Genomic DNA, 16,151 nt, shown 5'->3' with positions numbered 1-16,151 from the left:
TCTGCAGCAGGACTAATGCCAGATGCTGGCTTAGCAGGTACATATTCCCACCCACTTAAAATATGGTCTATAAAATACCTACAGCCTCCTTTATAATCTAGCACAACCCTGGTTCACATGGCAACTGCCACAGCTAACATATCCCAAAATGGTTTGATGACAGGGGAGACGACAGTATCTTGTAACAATGGTTCCCAGCCTTGGTAACTGTGGGCCCTCCATACTACAATGAGTCTGGAATTTTTCATCTACACAGTTTTTCAGTGGAAAAATACCAATTTGTCAAAAAAGATATATTTTTTTTGTCAAGGAGGGAGACAGAGAGAGAGAGAGAGTGTGTGTATTGATGCATCCATCCATCCAGAATAGCCCATACCCCAGGGAGAAGGGCATTTGTTTGGGATGCACAGACCCAGGTTCAAGTCCTAGCTCCAATCAGGCAGAGTGAGAACTTGAACCCAGGTCTCCCTCTTTAAGGACTGGGCTTGCCTAATGGTCAGGGCAGGAGGCTAGCCTAATTGCTGGAGCAGAGATGACCAGGTTTAGTGGCCGGACCTCTGATCAGGAGCCGAGTTATCAAGTCCAGGAAGTGAGTTAGAAGCAGGAACTAATGGACGGAGCCATGGTAAGCCGAACCCCAAGTCCAGAGAGCAAGCTGGAGCCGAGAGCCAGGAATCAGAGCCAAAGTATCAGCCAGAGCAGGGGCAGGAGCCAGGAAATGGGAGCCAGGGAAGGAAACTACGTCTACACTACAGGATTATTCCGATTTTACATAAACTGGTTTTGTAAAACAGATTGTATAAAGTCGAGTGCACGCAGCTACACAAAGCACAATAATTCGGTGGTGTGCGTCCATGTAAAGAGGCTAGCGTCAATTTCTGGAGCATTGCACTGTGGGGAGCTATCCTGTAGCTATCCCATAGTTCCCGCAGTCGCCCCCGCCCATTGGAATTCTGGGTTGAGATCCCAATGCATGATGGTGCAAAAACAGTGTTGCGGCTGATTCTGGGTAAATGTCGTCACTCATTCCTTCCTCCGTGAAAGCAACGGCAGACAATCTTTTTGCGCCCTTTTTCCCTGGATTGCACTGGCAGACGCCATAGCATGGCAACCATGGAGCCCGCTTTGCCTTTTGTCATGTGTACTGGATGCTGCTGACAGAGGCGGTACTGCAGCGCTACACAGTAGTATTCATTTGCCTTTGTGAGGTAGCAGAGACAGTTACCAGTCATTCTGTACCATCTGCTGTGCCATTGTAAATTGGCAATGAGATGATGGTTATCAGTTGTTCTGTACCATCTGCTGCTGTCATGGGTGCTCCTGGCTGACCTTTGCTGAGGTCAGCTGGGGGCGCAAAGATTAAAATGGAAATGACCCCCCTGGGTCATTCCCTTCTTTATGTTCTATCTAAAAATAGAGTCAGTCCTGCCTAGAAATGGGGCAAGTGTATTTGAAGAACAGTGTCATCAGAGGAGCCAGACCGACAGCTGCTCCGTGTCAGATCCTGCAGAAATGATAGCTTCATGCCATTCCTAGGGGGTGTCCCTGCAACAACCCACCCATTCTTCCCTCCTCCCCAACCCTTCTGGCTACGTGCAGGGTCCCCCCATTTGTGTGATGAAGTAATAAGAATGCAGGAATAAGAAACACTGACTTTTTAGTGAGATAAAATGAGGGGGAGCAGCCTCCAGCTGCTATGATAGTCCAGGCAGGACATTAAACTGTGGAGGGGGAGAGGAGCCATAGCATCCCGCTGCTATGATGTCAGGCAGTTAGAATCTTTTCTTTAGACTGAAAGGGGAGGCTGATGGAATTCATTCCCCAGTTGCTATGATGAGGAAGTTACAGCCATTCTGTACCATTGCCGGGAATAACAGGAGTCATTCTATTTACCCAGGCGCCTGCAGCCAACCTGCACTGAGGCCAGTCAGGAGCACTCACGGGCTGATGACGAGGATGGCTACCAGTCCTAGTGCACTGTCGATCTGCCCCGGGGAAGGGAGGGAGAGGATGCCTGCCTTCATTGCCCCAGCACCGTGTCTACGAAGGCTGCAGTAGACATTACGTGAATGAAAAAGTCAGAGAACGATTTTTCCTTTTCTTCACAGAGGGCGAGGGGGAGTAATTAATATCGCTGAAACACCCCGGACATGTGTTTGACCCTAGAGACATTGGGAGCTCACCCAGATGCAAATGCTTTTCGGAGATTGGGCTAACTGGCAGTCCTCAGTTCCCCTCCCTTCCTCCATGCAGCAGTCCATTGATTCTTTGGCTCCGTTACGCTGTCACACAGACACTGTGCTGTGGCTCGCGTCATGCTGGAGCATTTTTTTTCAATGCTTTGCATTTTCGTCTTCTGTAACGGAGCGGATAGAAAGATTGTCCTCCCCATACAGCGTTCAATTCCAGTATCTCCACTATGGTGCCATAGCTGAGAGCTCTTCTTTGGATTTGGGCTGCTCGCCACCCGTTGCTGATCAGAGCTCAATGGCCTGGGCAAACATGAAATGAAATTCAAAAGTTTGCGGGGCTTTTCCTGTTTACCTGGTCACTGCATCCGAGTTCAGATTGCTGTCCAGAGCGGTCACAACAGTGCACTGTGGGATACCGCTCGGAGGCCAATACCATCGATTTGCGGCCACATTAACCCTAATCCGATATGGTAATACCGATTTCAGCGCTACTCCTCTCGTCGGGGAGGAGTACAAAAACCGGTTTAAAGAGCCTTTTATATCGATATAAAGGACCTCGTGGTGTTCTACGGGTGCAGCGTTAAATCAGTTTAACGCTGCTAAAATCAGTATAAACGCATAGTGTAGAGCAGGCCTAAGAGCAGGAGCCAGGAACAAGCAGCAGGAGGGAGGAATAAAGGCCAGGAACAAGGAAGGAGCTGAAAGCATTAGCAGGGAGCAGGACCAGAAACACAGCTGTGGGACTCCGCAGAGCAGCCAGGGACCCAGACCTGCTGCAGGGTTTAAGAATGCACCTGCAGGAGGCCAGGTTTATTAGCTGAATCATCTGAGGGCAGTGAGCTGGGTCTGGGTTCAGCTGTGGGTCCCTGACCCCACATTACAGGTGAGTGCTCAGGGCTATTGGTTAAACAGGGAATTAATGGTCTCTCTTGTTCAAAAGGTCTTGGTTTCATCCCAATACAGAATGGGGAAAAAATTCAAATCTTGAAAATTTTCAAAAGACAGGAAAATCTTTTCCCACCCAGCTGTACTGAACACTTCACCAGAGACACTGAGCACCCCCACAGGATCGGGCCCAATTTGAAACAATCCCTCATGTCAGGTTTAATGGAGCAGATTCTGAGCCCATGTGGATGGATATAAATCCAGAGGAACTCGGTTGATACAAAGAGGATTTCTCAGATTCTACATTGATGGTCAGGAAATGGATTTCTGTTGAGATTTTGAAATTTTTTCCTGTCCCAATTCAGGACAAAAAGCCAAAATCTCAAACATTTTCACTAACTAAAAATAAAAATAAAAAAAAAGTTTCAAGTCAGTTGAAATGCTTTGCTCCAATAAATAGAAATGTTTCATTTCAATTTTGACTTTTTCATTTTTAAAACAATAATATGAAATAACGTGTTTCTAAAGAAAAAGTTATTTTGAACTGAAAAAATCAAAACATTTCATTCAGAAAATGTCAAAATGGGACATTTTCAAAACAAAAATAGTCATCAAAAGGAGTTTCATCCCTTCATTCTTGACCAGCTCTAGCAGACAGCTGAATGTGACTCAGCATTAAGAATTTTTGACAGCAACATACCCCTACAGCATTTGGAATTCTTTAGAACACATCCTTGTCTACTGTTCTATCTATAACAGTGCTTCTTTGAAAAACAGTCTGAAATTCTACAGGTTATGCAGTGATTGAGGTGAATCTTTCATCATCTGGTGAAGACGGAAGCTGAAGTGTGTTGTGAATTTATACTGTGGTTAATTCACCTGCTTGACTGATTACTAATGTGATCTTTACATAAAGAGTTAGATTAGATAGTACACATTGTCCTTGGGGATTAGGGTTATTGTAGTGGGGAAATCTCTTAACCAGCAGAGATCAGCATATCCAGTCACCTGCTCACCGTCTAGATTATCAATTGCAGAATTTCAACTTCCATTTTAAAGATTAGGGGCCATATCCTCAAAAGTAGTTCAATTCCTAGCTTTTATTATTGGAGCAAATCTGAATGATGCAAAGCTGTCTCCCTATATCTGCCGACAGGCAGCTCCCATGCCTCTGCTACTGCTCATAGCATTTCCAGGCAGCATGCTTCTTCTTTCTTCCAAAGGCAAGAGGTAGTTTTCAAATATATCAGACATCTACTAGACAGAGGCCAGTCTAGAAAACAGTCTCCTAAGGAGGGTCTAGGGACAGCATCATGATGGGAGTCCTGGCACCTGGGAAGATGGAAGCTAATTTTCTCATGAGGGCATTGCTACTGGAGCTGGCTGTTAAGCCCCCATTTTGTTCTTTTGTCCCCTCCCCTGGCTAATAGGATTAGTCCATTGACTGGTAGGTGTCTGATTTTAGACTTGCTTAATAATTCTCCATCAAAATGTTTTTTTCAATAGAAAATACAGTTTCCTCATATCCAAAATTTTCCATGGGAAAATTTCAATTTTGATGAAATGTTTCAATTTTCCATCTGGAAAATTTAAACTAAGTATTTCACTTTGGATTAGAGTCACTGAAATCAAAACACGTCAGTCTGTCAAACCAAAATGAAATGTTTTGTTTTGGGTCAGTTCAGCATTAATCTGTGTCTTCTTGAGCTGCCATGGTGGCATATGGGAGTTGTAATTCAGGCGCCCCATGCCCCCATTCTCCCTGATGGACTGGGCTCCCAGGCTGGACTACATCTCTCATGATGCACTCTGGTTGAACCAGCACAGTGCATTATGAGATTAAAACTACAACTCCTAGGAGGCACCATGGCAGGTCGGGGGGGCACATAATCATGTCTAACCAAGCTAAAGCAAAATATTTTGATATTTCAAAATTTCCTCTGATTTGGGATAATAACTGATTTCAATATATTAGCATTCTCCACAGGATGAAAATTCAAATTTTTGACCCATTCTATCCAATATGCTTTTCATGCTCTATCCTTCAGAGCTGACTGATTGATCTGAGATTAAGGTAAACATCTAAAATAAAGTCTGCATGCAGGAGCACACTATGTTTCTCCTCTGTAACATGCCATATCAGATAGGCCTCACAAAATGGCAACCATTTTTATGGCTAGAGGACTCCTAGAAATTTAAAGACAAACCACACAGGAAACAAAAAATGTACCAGTTACTCAGTTTACATAGCATGAACACTACCGTACATTTTCAAGCCCTGGTTACAGGGACTGCTCTGAAACAGCTCAATCAGTGGGACCCTGGTAACTCAGTTCGGCTTCGGCAAAAGGAATACATTTCAAATACCAGTATCGGTAACCTCAGTAGTAGAAGGATATTACCCTGAAAAAGCAGAAGCATAGTTTCCCTTCAAACCTCTCCTGATAATAAAGTCGGGCACAGACACAGAAACAGGAAGGAAATGGTGAGTGAAGCAGGCAATAGAGGCAGCAGAAAGCAGACTGTGTCACAGAAGCGTAAAGAGAGTGGGGTGACACCGCTCTTGCATTTTACAAACTAGTCTTCATTTAATGCCTACTGTTCTACACCTTGTATCATACACAATGTGCTCTAGTACCATCTTTCTGCAAAGAATCACATACTGTAATCTTCTACAAGTGTATGATTTTGTGTTGTGGATGACACTGTATCACAGATATAGGTTGCAAAGAGTCTTGTGGCACCTTATAGACTAACAGACGTATTGGAGCATGAGCTTCCGTGGGTGAATACCCACTTCGTCGGATGCATGAGATACAGGTTGCTGTCCCTTATAAAGAAGCTATTTTTCATAAGCATCAGGCAGTTATCCTCTATTCCTTGCAATATAGTTAGTGATGTAAGACAGGGTACAAATAACCACAGTAAAACAGAGGCTAAGCTAGATTGCAGGAGGAGGCCTGAAAGAAGAACACTGATGCTAGAGAGAAGTAGCATTATTTAGTGGTCAGACTGCAGGACTAGAAGCCAGGAACTCCTACTGAGTACTAATCCCAGCTCTGTGACTGCCTAGCTCTGTTGTCTTGGCAAGTCACTTAACCTCTCTGTCTCTAAGTTCCCCTATATATCAAACAGAGATATTGATACTTACCTACCCAAGCTTAATTACTTAATATTTGTTATGATGAAAGTGCTACTGTATGGAAGGAGTGTTACCCAGGAAATAATGATCAAAGAGGAAGAGAAATGGCTGCAACAACGTGGGAAGAGAAGAATCAGGTAGCAGGAAGGAGGCACAGCATAGCAATGTAATGTAGAAACTAGGAAATAGGACAGAGAAGCAATTCAGACCCTAAACTGGAAAGGTATATGGACATTAAACCTGCAAAGGGTTAGATTCCTTTTTTTAAGTCAATGTCTGGTCTCCCAGCAGCATCAGAAAGCAGGAAATAGTGGAAGGATGAAAGAAATCTCTGTAAGAAAATAAAGTCTCTTATTCTAGCTACTGTGTAAGCATGCAAAGACCTTTAACAAGAGAAGGAGCAAGTGCACTGGACAAACAGGGGCCTGATTCTCCTCTCGCTTGCACTGGAACAAAGCAGGTGCAACTCTGCTGGAGTCAATGGAGTTACAGTCCTGGCAAACCCAAGTAAGAGGAGAAATGGGCCCCCAAGCATCCAGCATGCAAAGGGGAGGCCCAAAGAAGGGGCTTCCTTTTAAACAGCTTAAAGAGGGTGGCCACTCTATAGTTCAGATGAATGGCCGACAGCTCCAGAATAGGAATCTCATAGGATAATTCATGTTCTCAGTGACAATAATCTCAGCCCTCATCAGGTGAGAAGAAATAACAGGGGCCAAACAGAGAGGTTACTGAAATAGCACATGTAGCTGGCATTAATATGTGGATGGGGTGGGCTGTAGCAGGACAGGGAACCTAGAGGAAACTGTGATATAAAAGTAGCTCTCCTCCTTCCCCCACAGGGATTATTTCTCTTCTTCCAGTCATCTCCACTGACTTCAGCTGAGTTACTCCTGATGGACACTGCAGTGCGTGAGAGGAGAATCAAGCCCATGGGTTGGATCTTAGACCTTACATTGTCCAGTCGGTTGTTTCTCCTGCTCTAACCGCTGGCATAAGTTATGACAACTTATCCTCACTGGACTGGATTCAGTCCTGGCCCTGCAGCAGCTGGGGAAATCACTCTTTACATTGTAAAGAGAGGTATTGTGTATCAGTTGTATTGATTGGAATTTTCACACACACACACACGGATGGGTTAAAGGCAGTAGCCTGGGAGTGAGTCTAGCATTTTCCCCCAAAATGATCTGCACAAACTGAAGAGAAAGAGAAGGAAATTGATGGCAACAGGAAAACATGCTGAGTAGGAAGCAGTGATAATAATACATTGTTTGTGTCCATGGTATCTTTCATGTGATTTAGAAGCCTGAGTAAGTTTTCCTGTTTCCATCTCATTGACGGAGGACCTATAGGTCGCACCCAATGATGCACAGCAAATGGTAGAGTGACTACGAGAATTCATTCCTAGTCCAATGCTATAAATGCCAGATAAATTCATTAACCTCAGAGAGGGAGGCAGGAGGGGACAGAGGAACTGATTTTAAAATAGTATGTACAGTGGAAAATTATTAGAAGTATGAGAACAAAGGGCTAGATTCTCAACGGTGTAAATCAGAATAGCTCTTCATATTTCAATGGCGCTATGACTTGTTTGTTCTTGTTTTGTACTGTAGCTGGAGAAAAATATATAAAACAAATATATGGAGGTACATCTATCTCATAGAACTGGAGGGGACCTTGAAAGGTCATTGAGTCCAGCCCCCTTCCTTCACTAGCAGGACCAAGTACTGATTTTGCCCTAGTTCTGTAGGTGGCCTCCCTCAAGGACTGAGCTCACAATCCTGGGTTTAGAAGGCCAATGCGCAAACCACTGAGCTATCCCTCCCCCTACTGTTCTTGCAGAATTCCCAGACTAGCCCAAACCAGGAAGTTTTAAAAATATCACATCCGGAGGGGGAGTAATACAGGCAATCATTGAGATAAAATAAAAACAGGGCTCTTCATCATCAATACAAACTCCTCTCTGGCTGTGTGCACAGTGGAAATTCAGGACAGAAAACCAAACTGCAGAGATGCCCAAATTAAAATCTACCTTGGTTCCCCTTTCCCTAGGCCTGAACTGCTGGGGCCATCTTGTATATCTTGCCATCAGCAAAGTACACAGTGAATCATTTTGTGGGCTGACACCAAGCAGGTGACCTTGATTTCAATACCAGGGAAGATGGATACACTGGGCTCTGATTCTACACTCTAACACAGGAGTGGGCAATCTATGGCCCGCGGGCCGGATCTGGCCTGCCAACCGTTATAAGCCAGCCCTCAAGCTCCCGCTGGGGAATGGGATCTGGGGCTTGCCTCACTCTGGCGCTCCAGCTGAGGAGCAGGGTCGGGGAATGCTCCATGCCGCTTCCAGAAGCAACAGCATGGCCCCTCTCTGGTTCCTATGTGCTCCAATGGCCTCCTGCACCACTCCAATGGGAGCTGCAGAGGCGGTGCCTGTGGATGGGGCAGTGTACAGAGCTGCCTGGCCGCGCCTCCATGTAGGAGCCAGAGAAGGGACATGCCACTGCTTCTGGGAACTGCTTGAGGTAAGCACTGCCCAGAACCTGCACCCCTGAGCCTCTCCCCATGCCCCAACCCCCTGCCCCAGCCCTGATCCCCCACCCACCCTCCAAACTCCTTGATCCCAGCCTGGAGAACTCTCCTGCACCCCAGCCCCATCTCAGAGCCCGCACCCCCAGCCGGAGCCTGCACCCTTTCTCATATCCCAACACCCTGCCCCAGCCCTGATATGCCCTTCAAACCCCTCAGTCCCAGCCCAGAGCACCCTCCTACACCCCGAACTCCTCCTCCCCAGCCCCACCCTCAGAGCCTGCATCCCCAACCAGAGCCCTCATCCCCTTCCATGCCCCAACTCCAATTTTGTGAGCATTCAGGGCCCGCCATACAATTTCTATTCCCAGATGTGGCCCTCGGGCCAGAAAGTTTGCCCACTCCTGCTCTAACATAGTGATAAAAAAGCCCTTGTTTTGAACAGGGCAAGTCCTTGATAAGCAAAGGGCTACTGAGGAGCAGCCAGTGGGAAAAATCTGATGTACTGCTATGAAATAAAGCTGTAACTTTAAGCAGTACTTTAAAATCACTCTGACAGAACCAGATCTGGACATATTGGAAAACAAAACCTGCTGAACTCTTTGCCAGAGGCTGTTGTGAAGGCCAAAACTACAACAGGGTTCAAAAAAGAACTAGTTAAGTTCCTGGAGGATAGGTCCATCAATGGTTATTAGCTGGGATGGGCAAGGATGTTTGCCAGAAGCTGGGAATGGACAACAGGGGATGGGTCACTTGATGATTACCTGTTCTGTTCATTCCCTCTGGGGCACCTGGCATTGGCCACTGTCAGAAGACAGGATACTGGGATAAATGAAGCAGGATGAGTTCCAAAGGAGTCAATAGGCCCTATGTAGCCATATGTCTGACCAGATGATATGGGCCAAAAGGAGGGGCGGGCAGTACTGAAAATGCTCTCTGACTACTTCATAGCACCCCACAGGGGGGAAAGCAGCAGTTAAATCAAGTTTTATGACCACTTTGCATTCATGACCTCATTTGTAAATCTGGCCCAGATATATCTGTAATTACTCTGGATTTGCTCCAAGAAAACCAGGCATTGAATCTGGCCCTAGCTAAACTCTGTGTGACTTGCATACCAGGCCAAATTCGCCTCTCACTACCCCAGTATAATTTCATTGATGGCTCCACTATTCTACTGACTCATTCCCGTGGGACTTGGGGGATGACAATTTACATCCCCCTCACCTGCACCACCCAGTCTTTATTCCCAAAAAGGCCTTGGATTACACAGGGAGATCTTGGCATGTCCTAAGGAGAGTGGGGATGGAAACAGTGCAGGGGAAATGGCTGAGTCACCCTTGTGGGTGGAACAGAAGAGATGTGCGCCTGGAGGGTCTGCTCCATGCATCCATCTACATGAGATGACCTGGCTTGGTGTCTTCATCCACAAGTCTCCACCTCAGGGTGCAGCTGCCAATGAAAGAGTTCAGTAACAAGGCACTGAAAGGGGAAGAACAAGATGACATACTTAGAACTTTCACTTTTCACATGAACTCCTTGTACACAAACTGCTTATCGGAGTTTTCACTGGGCTTTCTTGGGGGAAAGTATTCCTGCAATAGCCTCCAGCACTTGGCAGTAACTAACACAGTCAGAGCTACATAAACCCTTGTGTAACGCCGCTCCTGCAGTACACACTTAATGGGAAACGGCCTGTAAAGGCAGAGTATAGATATAGTCAACTATAGGCCTGCAAAACAGGAGATGTAGTTTCTATTGCCGGCCCTCCTGTGGGTTTCATGAGTTACTAAGAGAAACGTAATCAAAGAATCCCCTGAAGGGCTGTGCTCCCAGAAAATCTATTTTCAGAAGCTACATTGGCACATGTAAGCCAGCGGAAAAGCAGGATGGACGAGAAGTGAGTCCATGGTCCAAATGCGCAGAGATTTTGGAGCCAGCTTGTTTTATTGCATGCTGTGTCTGCAGCACCATGTCCTGCTGTGCCTGGATTCTTGTGGCTCCCCCCAAGGTCACTGGCTAAATGTGGCACTTGATGGAATTGTCCAAGCGGCCAAAGATGACTGGGAATTGCTGAAGGGACCACTTTTCTGGTGCTCCGTACAGCCTCGTGATAGGGCAATTTTCAATACCCATGATGTATCTAGCCTATGTGGGCAGTGCTATGTGACCATGCCACTATCTGTCATATTATTCTATGCTAATGAAAAATTTACATACGCTAATTAACGCAGTGAACCCAAAACTACTTGATCCAAAAAATGCCAGGCAAAATCCAAGTGAGCCCAGTCAGCTGGAGGAACCAGAGCTGTCTCCAGTGATCCTTCCCCTCCTGACAGCTTTCCCTCAAGCAAGTGCCTCCATCTTCATTGCCACCAGCTCTGCTTGCCATCTCACTCCCTGATTTGCCACCATAAGCCAATCCCATGGTTGTATCCGCTTTCCTCCCTCTCCCATTCCAACATCTTCCTCTCTCACACCAATAAAATGTCCCTGCTTGCTTACTTGGGAGCCCAGCTGCCAACGAAGGCGAAACTGGAGCTCTCCCTCTTCTGTATCTTCTACCTTGTGTCTGTCACTCCTAGCTGCCGTGAGCCCAAGCTGGCTCCCTGAAGTTCTGAAAGCAAGTGGCACACACCTGTTCCCGAAACCATGCTCATCCCCTGGCCTGCACCTCTCTTCTGGTTCACCAGCTCCCCCCGCCCACCTCTTTTTAGAAATTCTGCACTCGCTCAATTCCTGCATTTGGGGCCAAGGACAGGCATTCATGCTGAGATCTGTACTCCTAGGCGCGTCTGTTCCTCAGTTCCTCCAGCTGCAAAAGGGGGATGAGAAGACAAGACCGAAAACTCAGCAAACCCACCAAAAAAATACAGGAAATGCTGAGACATCCTGGAAACGTTGCGAGCAGCAACGGAAGGGCCATTGTGCAGCTTCAGCATTTTCTGACATTAGCAATTTACAGTAAAAGCCAGAAGTAGGACAGCAGTCAGTCCTCTGCGTGGGAGGACAGCAGCTGTCGATGCCAGCCATGGGACTACCCTGCGGTGAGCTGTGGGTGTGCATATCAGTGTTGGTGAACCCTGATTCAAAAGGGGCAGGTGTGGAGGTAGCAGGAGGTGCTGCTTGCAGAGTCACACAAGCATGTCTTCACAGCACCCAGGGGAGCTTTCTCTTTCTCTTTCTCATCCTGCCCAGCGAGGAGGCCTTGGGCAGCATCTGCCTGGAACCTGACAGCTCCCAGGGTCTCTCTGCAGCTCTGCAGGAGTTTTATGGCTGAGAAATCTCTACAGCAGACTGCAGCTTAGCTTCCTAGCTAGGGGTGCTAGCTGTTTGGTTTTCAACCAGAAAGTCTGGTCAAAAAGGGGATCTGACACTGTCCGGTCAGATCTATTGACTGAACACCCAAAGTCCAGTTACTGCAGGCAAGGGAGGTGGGGAGGCACCAGGTCATCACCTGCACCAGCCCCTACTGAGCCAGGGCCATCTCTTACCTGCATCAGGTGGCTGCAACTCCCAGTCCCGGCTCTGCAGAGGAGTCCATCCCGACTCACGCAGGCAGGGAGGAGAGGGGAAAAGCAGTGACCAACGAAGGGAGGGGGAAAGAGGAGCGAATTGGGGATAGAGTCTTAGGGGTAGTGGCAGGATTGAGGTGAGGTCTAGGGTGAAGGAGGGGCAGGGGAGGTTCCAGCACTCCTGCTGGAGTGTCCAGTATTTTAAAATCACAAAGTTGGCAATCTTATTCCTAGCTGCAGCAGGAGAGACAGACCTGCCAAACATCACATATCTCGTGGGGCACATGATCAGCAAGGCTGCCCTGCCTGCCCACGCCTCAGGGACAATGTCAAACGTGAGATTCTCCCTCACCAAATCCCCTAGGGGGAATGTGCACTGAGCTGCAAGGCCAGAAGGAGCATGGGAAATCCAGTCCCAATGCTTCTACTGATTATTTGATATGTCTGTGCAATTCACAGCCCTTATTAATGAAGGCCTCAAGCCCTTTACTTTAGGGGCAAGGCAGCTATTACTTACGCAGATCTATAAGGAGATTCCAGGATTGCCACTCTGTCTGTGTGTCACGCTGAAGCCTACAGTGTCAGCTGAGTCTGTATTAACTGATGGAAACAGCCATAGCGTGGTTGAGATAGCTGGAGAGAGAGAGAGAAAGAGAGAAGATGCTCTCCTTTTAAGTCAGTGTAAGGCCCCTGTAATAGTTGTAATGATTTATTCCAAAATGTATCTTGAAGTGAATTTGGATGTCACATTAATGCTCACTGTATTTTTAGAGTTTGTATTTTGGCTAGTGGGAGCCGGCCCTTTAAGAAGAGGTTTGAGGCACCTAATTGTAGATTGTGTTGGAAGAGGCCTAACCAAGAGCAGTGTTTGAGAAACTTGCCTGCTACTGCCGTATAGTTAAACTGAGGGCTTCATTTATCAGGGCTGCCAGTCAATGCCTGGCATGACCCACAAAGCCATATAATTTCTTTAAGCTGAAATGTATGGTTATATGCAAATTATTTGCAAATTAACAATCTGGCTCATTAAATAATTTGCATAAAATTTCACTCAAGGTCCTTCACCAAACTTGTCAGCTAGATTCATACTAATCACACTGCACATTATTCCCTACAAAACCCCTGCAAGATGGTGAGTAAACATTACTATTCTCTGGTTTGGGGGAGGGGGAAACTAAGGCACAGATATGGAGTGATTTACCCAAGACCATATAGTAAACCAGAGGCAAACCTTGGATTAGGATGCAGGACTTCCTGGTTTCCAGCCCTGTGATCATTCATTTAGGCTGTGTCTACACTGCAATTAGACACCCACAGCTGGCCCGTGCCAGCGGACTCAGGCTCATGAGGCTGTTTAATTGCAGGTAGATGTTCCAGTTCAGGCTCTGGGAGCCTCCCACCTCGCAGGATCCTAGATCCTGGGTCTCACCCTGAGCCTGAAAGTCTACACTGCCATTAAACAGCCTCATAGCCCAAGCCAGCAGGCACAGGCCGGACATAATTGCAGTGTAGACATACCCTTGGGCCAGGTCTACATTACTACATGAAAAGTCCGCACCCCTGAGAGAAGCAGATGTACCAGCCTAGCCCCAGGTGTAGACAGCACTATGCCAGCAAGAGGGCTTCTCCCAATGACATAACTAGTGCCTCCTGCAGAAGTGAATTAACAACGCTGATGGGAGAAGCCCATTGATGTAGTAGCATCTTCACTGATGTGCTACAGTGACGCAGCTGCACCAGCACAGCTTTTAAGTGCAGACCTGCCCTTAGTATCACTGACCGACACCTCTGGAGAGTTCCACTGAAGACATGTTGCCAACACAGACTAGCTACACACGTACTTACCCAGAAGTACCTAGCTGGAGCTTTCAGTTGTGATTTCCAGTCTCCACTCATCTGCACAGACAATGAAGCTGTAAGTGGCTTTCTGCTCTGCAGTTCTCAGTAGGAAAGAAGAGAAAGCACAATAGCCTTACTGTAAAGAGGTGACTATTTTAATAACTTGTGATGAAGTCAAGTTTCCGTCTGTTACTTGGTTAATAGCAAAGCTTTGCCTTTTTAAATTTGTTAAACTCTACTTGGAAAACTAAACCACATTATTAGCACCTCATCACAAGTAACTTGTTAATGCTTCAGTCTGAGTGTGATCTACGGTGGTTTTGCAATATGAGGGATGGATAATGTTGCATGGCTCATTTAGCTTTGTGCCTTTGTACAGTTTGATTGTCAATAGTAGGAATAGCCTCTAGTTTACTGTCTGTGTGGAGCCCAGAGCTAAGAGAATGCTAAGCCATTCGGGCTTTGCTGTCGAAAAATCAAGCTTCTGCGGCACTTTTCAAAGTGCATTTAGACTTTGGCAAACGTGGTTTTCAGGTGAATTTTTAGCCACAAAAATTTGTCAGTTTTATTAAGAAATTCAGTCTCCACAGTCTAAGTACTGCGGCCAGCTCGCGTGCTGGTCACTGCAGCTGCAGGGTGGGGGAAGTACCTTCTGAAGCCCAGATCTTGAGTTATTTTGGCCCCATACATGTTCCCCTGAGGCAGAAAAATAAAAGTCAGTAGATAAATAATGCAAATACTAATAGCATGATATTCAGATTAATTCAAGTTCCTATGAAGGGCAAATGCACCACCTCAGCAAAGGGGCTATCCCAGCTCCTGCTAGGTCAGAACTGTATCAAGAAGGGAGACTCTTAGCAATGTTCCCATAAAAAGAAAACCAAGGTGACTCAAAGTGAAATCCTAAACTTTCCAGTGTTTTTTCTAAAACCAGTGGCTTTAGGAGTAAAACTGATATGTCACGCTTGTTTCATTGGAAGATACAGATTTAAAAATATAAGGCCTTGGACTGATCTGACTCATGGCAAGGTAAGCTGGGAGCAACCCTACTGAAAATTTGTGCTGTTACCAACAGCGTAAGGTGGGTACCAGAGTCAGGAGAATGAGGCACAGGGAGTTCAAATTCTCCACGGGGGCAGGATTTCTGCCTCACCGTGTTCAGTGTGAAATATCCAGCAGCGAGCCGCTGACAGATTCCTCCAGGGTTCACGGCAAGGAATATCCCCTGCTGTTGAAATACTTATCAGGGGCTGCGATATTGAGACCAGTGGTTTCCAGCCTTTCCATGCAACAGTGCCACTTTGCCACACTTAGGCTTGAAGCCTTAATCTCCTCTGCTTTGTACTTTGCATGAAGCGGGTGTAAACTACCACCAAGCTGTTCCAGTAGCATTTCACACTCATGCTATGTGTGTGTGAATGACTACACAAGAGACAAGGCCAAGAACATTCAGGCTCCTTGGTGCTGCCAATCAACAACCCTGAATGTGCAGAGCGGCACTGAAGCTAAAACGATTCCTGAGAATAAGATCAGGGCCAATAGCACAACTTTCTCTGGAACTCTTGAATATCCTGAATTGTTTGGCAACCAGCTCCAAACTGTTTAAAATTCCTAGTGAGCTCCACAAATGGAACCGGACTGGGAGGAGCAAAGATCAGCAACCAAGATAGAATAATAGTACAAAGAGCTCTTGGGAAATTAGAAACAGACAGAAAAACAGCAAGATGAGACTCAGCTGCAGCCCATACATCTGGGCCAAAATAATCCAACCCGCAGAGGGAAATCTAAGGAAGGGGTAATGCTTGAAAGAGACCTAGAGGTTACATGATTAGACATGAGTTTGTAGCGTGAGATGGGTGCTTTGGGCTGTATATGTAAAGGCTTACATTTCAGAAGCAGCAGTAATATCTCCCCTCCAATGCCTGCTCTAAACTAGGGACTTTTTTAAAGAAAATTCCAACCATTGCTAACCGTGATTCAGCTGTGCCAGTCTGAAGGATGGCAGGAGCCTTAGTGGAAACAGCTCCATAGTCCTGGCATCCATTTTCA

The 16,151-nt window shown here is 46.4% G+C and overlaps 1 protein-coding gene across 1 annotated transcript in view; it reads left to right on the top strand.

The window, feature by feature from the left end:
- TADA1 (transcriptional adaptor 1) overlaps positions 1-5,277 on the top strand; it is a 379,727-nt gene extending 374,450 nt beyond the window's left edge. The window contains exon 9 of the transcript XR_012656283.1: positions 5,260-5,277. The gene's annotated coding sequence lies outside the window, so the exon portion shown is untranslated. The remainder of the gene's footprint in view (positions 1-5,259) is intronic.
- The last annotated feature ends 10,874 nt before the right edge of the window (positions 5,278-16,151 follow it).

Source organism: Chelonoidis abingdonii, chromosome 7 (assembly GCF_003597395.2).
Source record: "Chelonoidis abingdonii isolate Lonesome George chromosome 7, CheloAbing_2.0, whole genome shotgun sequence".
In the NCBI taxonomy this organism is placed as follows: domain Eukaryota; kingdom Metazoa; phylum Chordata; order Testudines; family Testudinidae; genus Chelonoidis; species Chelonoidis abingdonii.
The sequence above is the reverse complement of the archived record's forward strand: the minus strand, read 5'-3'. Positions and strand labels throughout refer to the sequence as shown.